Source organism: Dipodomys spectabilis, unplaced genomic scaffold (genome assembly GCF_019054845.1).
Source record: "Dipodomys spectabilis isolate Male_0828 unplaced genomic scaffold, ASM1905484v1 ptg000058l, whole genome shotgun sequence".
In the NCBI taxonomy this organism is placed as follows: domain Eukaryota; kingdom Metazoa; phylum Chordata; class Mammalia; order Rodentia; family Heteromyidae; genus Dipodomys; species Dipodomys spectabilis.
In genome coordinates, this window is record NW_024870735.1 from 1,227,898 (window position 1) to 1,237,444 (window position 9,547).

The 9,547-nt window shown below is 34.1% G+C and overlaps 1 pseudogene; it reads left to right on the forward strand.

Moving 5' to 3' along the window:
• Positions 1-5,835: 5,835 nt before the first annotated feature.
• On the forward strand, positions 5,836-5,935 carry LOC122108381 (annotated as a pseudogene).
• Positions 5,936-9,547: the final 3,612 nt, after the last annotated feature.

The following is a 9,547-nucleotide window of genomic DNA, read 5'->3' on the forward strand; positions in this document are numbered from 1 at the left end:
TGAAGAACACATATATTCTGTCCTCTTAACAACTTATTTACTTTTAAAAGTTATGGGTTTCCATAGAATGAAACTGTTTTCTGTTTTAGTATGAGAAAGTTTAAATTTATTCTTTTTTCAAAATATTGGCAAGTATATTGTGAAAATATTGTCTAGTTAGATAACATTCAAGTTGATGGCCCTCTGATAAAAAAGGGTAATTAATTCATATTTAATGCCAAATAGTATTGATTTTTAAAAGTTACTAAAATAATAATATCTACTATACCAATACAGTGAAATTTTATTTCATGTAGCTTATTTATTTAATTTAATTTTCTTGTCAAAGTTATGTACAGTGGAGTTACAAAAATTGTAAGGTAGTGAATACATAATGTTTCAAACTTGTTATCCCCTTTCTCATTTTTCTCACAGTTTTCCTTCACCACAATACCCCTTACAAGTTGTAATGTACATTTCCATCATATTGTCTTGTGAGCATTTCTATTGCATTGGTTTGCCCTTTGTCCTGTTTCTCGCCATTTTGTTGTTCCTATTCCCTTCCCTAATTAAGGTAAATGTATACCAATACACAGGGTATCAAAATCAAATACAGCAGGGAATAAACCATAGGGAAAAATGCCAAAAGAAAATAGAAATCACATAGTACATTAAAAACAACAACCACAAATAAAAATCTCTGTTTCCATATCTTGGATTTCATTTTGCTTAGCATCAGCATATATGCTCATATATATAGCATAACAAAGGCCCTGGAAAATAATAGTTGCATGGACACGATATCATGAAAACAACATATTAACTGTTTTTGATGGTAAAGGTGGAATTAGGATTCTGTTAAAGGAATTTCAAAAGAGTTTTAAAGTTATGACAGGTAAATTTTAATTGTTCAAACTTTTTAACAAGTTAGCCTATTAAAATTTTTTTTAAATTGCCTGGGAGAATAGGCTTTCATGCAAAGAAATCCATGGAGACTTAGCTCAGAGGGAGCAATGTGGGTGAAGATGGCTCTTTTTCACACTAAACAAACAAACCTCACAAACCTTGCTGTAAATCCTGTAGGTAACCTTGAGAATTGTCCTTACCCAAGAAATATACTCTTACTGTGTGAAACAAGGTTGTAGTGGAATTTAAATTCAAAGTACTTTAAAAAAAGACATCAAAATTGTGATTTGACCTTTACTTACCAAACAGTAATTCTCTGAAAAAGATAATTGGGGTCAAACTATTTAGGGAGAAAGTGCCCTCCACAATGAAAGAAGGTATTGGGTTTACACATTTCTGTTTATAATACTTTCTACAATGTCTTTGCACATAAAACACTGAAACAGAAAAAAATCTGGATACTTCAAACCAATGATTTCACATTTCTAAGTGGCTCAAAAATATAATATCATTATTAACATGAGACAGTGAAGACTTCTCTTATTACATAAGCCAAAAAGTTTTGGGATCAGAAAAGAAGAGCAAATGGAAAAGTAAGAAAACAGTGTTCTTAGAAGCCCTAGCTTAGAAGCCCTGGCTTCAGCCAGTGGAGGGAGGCCAAAACTTTTTTAAATAGATTGTCTTAATATTTTTGCTACCTAAAGTGGTTTTACAGAGCCTATTTGGCTCACTTCAATGCACACTAGATCGAATGAAGACATAAAAATAAATTCCACATCCAAATAAAACAGTTTTAAAAGAGAAACCATGAAGACGTAGCAGTGGGGGAGGCCTTATAATCCTTCCACTTCACTAGACTTTAAGCCAAGAAGCTGTGATTAATTGGAAATCAGGTAAGAGCTAAGAGGAGGACATAGAAATAGGACATAGAAGTATTGTCCTTTGTAACAGACACTGTCATCCATGGTATGGGTGATTTAACTCTATTCTTCTCCATACACCTTGTTTTGTTGTTTTTTGTTTTTTGGGGGGGTCTGGTCGTGGGCCTGAACTCTGGGCCTGGGCGCTGCCCCTCAGCTCTTCAGCTCAAGGCTAGCACTCTACCACTTGAGCCACAGCGCCACTTCCGGCTTTTTTTCTTATGTGGTGCTGAGGAATAGAACCCAGGGCCTAGAGCATGCAAGGCAAGTACTCTACCACTGAGCTAACTTCCCAGCCCATCCATACATCTTGTTAAGCAAATGCAAGACCAAGAGAAAAATAATCTATTGAAGTAATTTTGCAAAGAATAACTTCACTGTTCCTGATATGGTATCTAAGAGAGTCTTAAGTGAGAATATAAAAGTGGAGTATTCTTCGGTTTCCTCTAAGCATCTTGTTAGCAAACTATCTTTAAGGTTAGAAGTAATTGAACCAAAAAGTGGTGGAGTACTTATTTTTGCGGGCACTTTAGACACAAGAAGACTTTCAAGGTAAAAGAACAAAAAAGTATAGCTAAATATTTGTGATCACAGCTTCTTGGATTGGTTTTTTGGAGACAATGTTTTACATGAGAGTTGTTCTCATTATCATAGATGTTGGGTTTTCGTGGCAACCAAATGCAAGAGGGAAGTTTAATGGACTCGCTTGGACAAGTAAACAGCATAATAGAAAAAATGGCAAATAATCTTTAGTGAATTACATTGACCGATTACTTTGCCAGAACAAAGAAGGAAAGACATAATTCAAAATCACTTGACTGAAAAGTACGAAAAATAGTAGTAAAGAGAGATGAGAGAAAACATAGAGGACTGTTTTCTCTCCAATGGAGTAATGGGTTTTGATCTTGTTTCTTCCATTCTATATTCACCAGCTATCAAGTGTATCTCAGGACTGGAATATCCAGTTCAGACAAAGAGATCTCCCATTAGAAAATATTTGCTGCAGATGTAGGTGATTTATAACCTTAGACAATCTATTTAAATCTGTTCAAAATTCTCCCCTACCCCAAACTGCCCTCTTTGAACAGTTGGTTTGCTTTTCCCATACTGCTTTTGATTAAATATTTAAAATTTTGAGAGGTCATATTCATACTCTCTAGAGATTGCTGTTTGGTTGTGACATTTGTGTGTTTGGTTTTTGTTGTGTTTTTAACTGAATTTCAAAAGGTTGTGGTAGTGTGTTACAATTAAATATGTCCATGTAATTGTCCAGTGCTCCTGGATCAGAGTCACTCCTATCATTCTCAACCAACCCCTTCTCCAAGATTTATTTCAGATTTACCACTTCCTTTATCACATGTGTACATTGAGTATTCTAGTTGTACTTGCCACTTTTTAATTTTTCATTCATTATATGTTTTTACTAATATTCTTCTCTGGTTTCAACTTCTTGATAGTCATTCTGTTAAACTGTCTGTTCATACTTTGACAGGTTTATATACATTCCATGGCATTTCAAACCTGCATATACTTGAACTGATATCACCTTATATTTCCATAATTAATTTATCTGCCTTAACAATTTGAAAGACTGGAGACATGAAGGACCTAGACATGATTTTATTCTTATCCATTTGGAAGATTAATCTTTAGTCAACAAGAAAGTTTAAAAATGGCTTAGAATGTTTTGCTAACTAGCAGTTTTTATAAATGGCTTTGTACAAAGGTTTGTGATTATTTTATTTTACATGGGATAATATTTTCTACTACCTATAACTTTTGGGAAAAGAAGAAAACTAAAATTTATTACTGTGGAGGAATATGATAGAAATAGAAGACAGATTTTATGTTTGTCACATCTCTGATGAGTACCCATATTCAAGACTTGAAGTCATATTTCTTAAGGAAAACATCAAACAACATGATAAGGCAAATATCCTTGATCTTTTAAAATCAAAAAGAAAAAAACAAAAAGAAAAAAAACCAAAAAGAAAAAAAATCTGGAAGTTGTGCTGTGGCTCAAGTGGTAGAGTGCTAGCCTTAAGCTGAAGAGCTGAGGGACAGCGCCTAGGCCAAGAGATCAGGCCCCACGCCCGGACGCCCTAAAAACATTATTTTAAAAGGAATATATTTTCAGAAGATTAAATATAGTTTACCATTGATTTGAGAATGACAACCTTTTTATACTACATAACCAAGTTTTACTGAAGTACCAGTGTTTTGAAGCACTAAGGATCTTCTCAATTAATGTTTTTCTGAATTCTATTTGACTTCTAATTCAAGTTTTCCGAGCCTTGGTAGACAAATTATGGATCTTATCCTTCCAGGAACTATTTTTTGGCCTACTTATACTGGACTAAAATCTTTCATTAATCATTAGGAGAGGGGTATTAAAGATATTCTTGTGACATTTGTGATCTTGTTCACTCGTATGAGCTGGTCATCTGTAAATTGAAAGTGTGAATTACAGTAGTTTCTCTCAGATTTTGTGATCTCATCTTTCATTTTAAGTTGTCTTGCATTTCACAATTGCTTACTGCTAAACCCTGTGTAATTGGGGCCCTAAATTATTATAAGAAATGAGAAGTTAAGATGAGTCTTCAATTACTTTCTGTTGGCATGTTGCATGGGCCTAGGTGAGAAGACTTGCCCTTGTTATCTGATGATGCAGATAACTGGGACCTGGGATCCTAGGACGCGTGGGTCCTGTAGAATAATAATACCTTTTGGATATCATATCAGCAAAATTTGGGTATGATCAGAAATATGGAGAAATCCATTCTGGGTCCAGGGAGTTAAAACAATATACAGAGCAGCAGAGTAAAATTCCTTGCAGATTAGAGGAAAACAACATTTTTTTTTTACCATGTGAATTCAGTAGACTAAGAACACTTAGAAGGTATCACAAGTTTATACCGAAGACATTGCATTGATACTTCTTATATTCTAATATATATTCTAAACCTAATTATTTATATTCCAATCTATTTATTGCAATAAATATCAATTTATTTGTCAAATTATCGATTAATTCTAGTAAGTTTCATTGTGTGAAACATAAAATTAGCACATATAAATACAAAATATATAACTATATGTAATATAAGGAAATGTTTTTCATTGTTCTGTTGTGGTTAGGGTATCAAAGGCAACTCTGTTTTACAGTATTATTCCATTATCTCTACCTCAGAGTTTGGTAGAGTTAGACCTAAAGCTTTACCATTTGTAGATTTACAGCCTAGAGGCAAGAGGAAACACTGTGATTAAAACATTACCAATTTAAGGCCTAATATCAAGGAGAAAAATATGGACTTCTTCTGGATCTATGGAAATATTTGGTGATATAAATTCAGTAGTTTATGTTCCTGCCTGGTTGGATGGTAGACAGGTCAGGACATTAGGTAATCATGCATAAGAACAATTTTTTTCACCTTCTTGGCTTTAGCTATTTTTGAAATGGTAGGTATAATAAACAATTACATTTTGATAAAATACTTTCTAGTCAGAACTGTTTATTTCTCTATGATCCCTTGTAACTAAGATAGTTTTGTTCCAGTAAGATAATCTTTGCTGTCAGGGTAAGATATTCTGTTTGGTCTGTTACTACATGGAAGAAGGGTAAAGGGTCATTAGACATTTGTGCCAGTAAGACCTCATTTGGGAAATTTTAAGCTGCAAAAGTTTAGAAGTAGCTCTTCAGCAAGGCTTACTTTGAATCCATTAGCTCCACAAAGCTAACTCAGTTGATAAATAAGTACTTGAAAAGCCATCTCTTTGAGCCTAGCTATAAAGGCTTCAAAGTATGATCAAATTTAAAATGAAAAAGACTTAAAATAGTCATTGGCAAAAAAATGCAAGTGTGAGCAATCTACCGAACAATATGTTTTTTCCACTATACACAGAACTTCAGAGAAATAAGATCAGTAGCATTGTTAGTAACAATAAGGTTTCCTTGTTACAAATAGACAACCAAGGATATATGCCTGTATAGAGATTGCATCATTAACTACTTAAATATACAGGATACTACATGCTTCGGCAGCACGTATACATAAATTACAACAATATGGAGATTAACATGCCACTTGGACAAGGATGATATGAAAATATGTGAATTATTCCATATTTTTCATTCTTCAGTTGCTAGAAATTACAAACAGTTATTAAAAAGTTGATTACAAAAATACAAGTGTAACAACATATGTGATTCATATAATTAAAAGTTAGTTTGATATCAGTGTATTAAATCTTCACCTTAGAAAGGTCTTTACATAGCATAACCTTTACAAAACTTTTACATTAGATAACATTTTAATTTTATCCCAAAGAAATAAAATAGTATAAGGACCTTGGAGAAAAAAGAATCTTAAACTGTTTTTATATGGAATGCAATCTGTAAGGACACATTTATTAATGAATTTATATAATATATAACAATGTAGTATTCAAAGTATTATATCTAGGAGAGAATGAAATAGATTATGGACATTTTACAAACAGAATACAGAATATGTTAAAATATACTTTCTTCAGACAAGCACTGGAAATATATTCAGGTTCTGTACTACTCATTTCAACAAATATGGTAAAATTATTTCTGATTTAAAAAATCACAAGCTCTACAGAAATCATTATAGATGTATACAAACAACTCTTGAACATATTTTGACATCAAAGTCAGGCAATTCATTTGGAAGAATACCATGGAATCCATGAATTTTTAAAGTAAGATATTGCTGTTGCTTTGTATTGTGAAAATATTTTGTACAGAGACAAAGGATGGACTCGCATTTTTGAAATTTAAGTAACTTAACCAAATCATTAAGACATAGGAGAACAATTTGTACAGCCTTTCACAACTTCAAAGAGGTAGTCATACATAGTTATCTTTTGGCAGTATCAAATGCAGTTTCTTCCAAGTTGTTCTTCAGACCTGGTTTAAAATAATGGTTCAAAAGAAGGAGATCAAACAAATCTTTGCTGTTTCTATTCCCAGCAGAAAGATGCAAGGAGGTCAAGAGGCCTTTCGTTTAGACATTGGTATCTGCATCATGATGAAGTAAGAAAGAAGCCACACTGGTATTATTCCACGTATAAGCACTGTGCAGGTGTGTCCAGCCATTCACAGTTATTGCATGAATATCTGCCTCGAGCCACCAACTCATGGACAATGTCTCAGTGTCAACTGTAGGTTTCTTGATGAAGAGCAGTATACTCATCGTCATCCCTAGTATTCACACGAGTGGCCTTTTTGGAAAGTTTTCGCCACACTGTAGAAAGTCGATTAATTTCAGCAGGCCAAAGAAGAAATTTGCTTGGATCCTTCTCCATTTTTTTCTTACAAATGATACCATTCCTCACTTTTTCATCTTCTTCCTTGTCTTCATCAGAATTGCCTAACCAGAGACTTTGAGTACCAGTCGGAATGAGGTGTCCATGTATTTCCCCAGTAGTTGACGTTGGTTTAATAATTAAACTTCAGTAGAGAAGCAAAAAGTTTAAAAACTGTTACAAAGTAAAGTAATTAATCAGAATATGCTACTATTCATAATAATCATAAGCTGAATTTATAGTGATAGTCAAATATGTAAGAAATGAGACAATTTGCCATACATTTGCACTTAATAAGTGAGAAAGAATTTTCTAGGTCTTTTAAAATATATCTTAAGTTTAATAAAGAACCTATTCTGTGACATCATATGATAATCAGATAAAGCTGATATTAGAGCAAAGAACAGATTCTACTAAGTTTTTGGATGTTAATGTATATACTTATTTTGGTTGTGGGAAACTGTGGGGATTTCGCTTGAGTTATTGCTCTTGCTAGGCAGGCGTCATATCCGTGGTTAATTTTAGGATAGGGGTTCCCTTTCCACAAGAACATGCACCTGATCTGTCATTTTAGCCTTCCTATCATCAATGGCATCAGAGTTGCAGACCAACTTGTCTAGCTTCCTACCTTGGCTGGCCTGGATTCCGCAGTCCTTCCAATCTTAGCCTGTAGATAGTGCAGTGTGGTAGAAATGATCCAATGCACCCAGCTATAGATTGAGAAGGAGGTCCACTAAACTTTCGGTCTGGTTCTATTCTTAAGCCTCCTCAGTAGTTACGAGTAGAGGTGGGAGCCCCTGGTGCCAAGTAGTAAGAGTATTTTTTAAAGTAACTAGACATATATATGACTTGTGATTACCTCAGGAAAAAAATTCAAAGAATAATTTTTAAATATTCACATTATAAATATTTTAAAAACAAAATATATGTGTCTGAATAATTTACATGTGTAAAAATCATGCAAAATTATATTAACTAGTCCTACAACTCTGAAAAAAGAATTAACCTAAAGAAACAGAAGAAAATATTTAAGTTCAAAATTTGAAATTTAGAAAATTAAATGAAGTGTACTCTAGATGACTTAAGTAACTGTAAACCCTCTGCATATAAATTTTCTTATAAAAATGCATGAACAAAGAAAGCAAAAGTACCCATTAATCAATAGCAACAGCAAAAGCATCAGTAGTTCTTTTTTTGAGCATACAAAAAAAATTGATGGAAGAGATAACAATGTTCCTTCCATAAGAAATGTACTTATTTATGTAACTGTAACCCCTCTGTACATTACCTTTACAATAAAATTAAATTGAAATTAAAAATAAACCAAACAAGGGATCTTCAATCATATTATGACAAATTTCTAATCAGACACTAGATTAAATATTAGACAGCAAGGGCAACACATTTAAGGTGTTAAAAGGACATATCTAATACCAACCTTTCTAACAAATATATATACTTCCCCCAAATGTGAGAGATGAGCTAAGTACCTAACGATGGCTCAGACATATAACCTTAACTACTCAGGAAGGTGAATTGTGAGGATTGTGGCTCAAAGACAGCCTTGGCCTTGTCCCCTCAGAAGCAGATTGTAGGAGAGCTGTCCTTGAGAAGGACGGAGGTCTTCTTGCCATGTCATTGCTGGAACAAATATAGGATAAGGTGGCCATCAAGCATGGAGGCTATTGGCCAGTGTCTCCACAGAAGCAATTTATGAGATTCAGGAGTCCTCTACAAGATCAGAGGACTTTGACCACTGTCCTAGTAGTTTCAGGAATGGCATAACAATGACCAGAGCAACCTCAAGCCCACATGGAGTCCTTAGCAACAGTCTTTGAAGCTTATGGGCTAGAGTATCAATGCTGGCAAGCTATTATTGGTCCACTTTTTCTCTGACTTCACTGGCCCAGACTCTGATTGGTCCATTTCTTCTATGATGTCACTATGATGGGCTGTGATAGCTCCGTTTTGAGAGGTCATGCAGTCTATATAGGAAGCCACTGTGCTCCAACCTATGTCAGTTAACACCTCTAGGAACTCTTGATTGGTGACACACTGGACTGACTCAAAGCAAAATTCATGATTTTTCTGATTTTTTTGGGGGGGGGTATGAGTTGTCGTTGGGTTTTGGTATTTCTTTTTATTTTTTCTGTGTTTCCATTATTTTATTTAGTTAATTTTAGGTAGACTTGCTACCTGCCATCATAGCAGAAGGATGGAAGAATACAAAGAATCATCCTCCATATCCTTGAATGAAGAGATCATCAATCAATACCAGATGAAAGAGCTCATTGACCATGGTACCAATGGACAAGTGAAGCTGGCTATCCACACCTCACCCACATGGAAGTGGCAATTAAAATACTCCTGAAGGGATGAAAGGATAAGGTTGAGGCAGTGACCACTTGTTG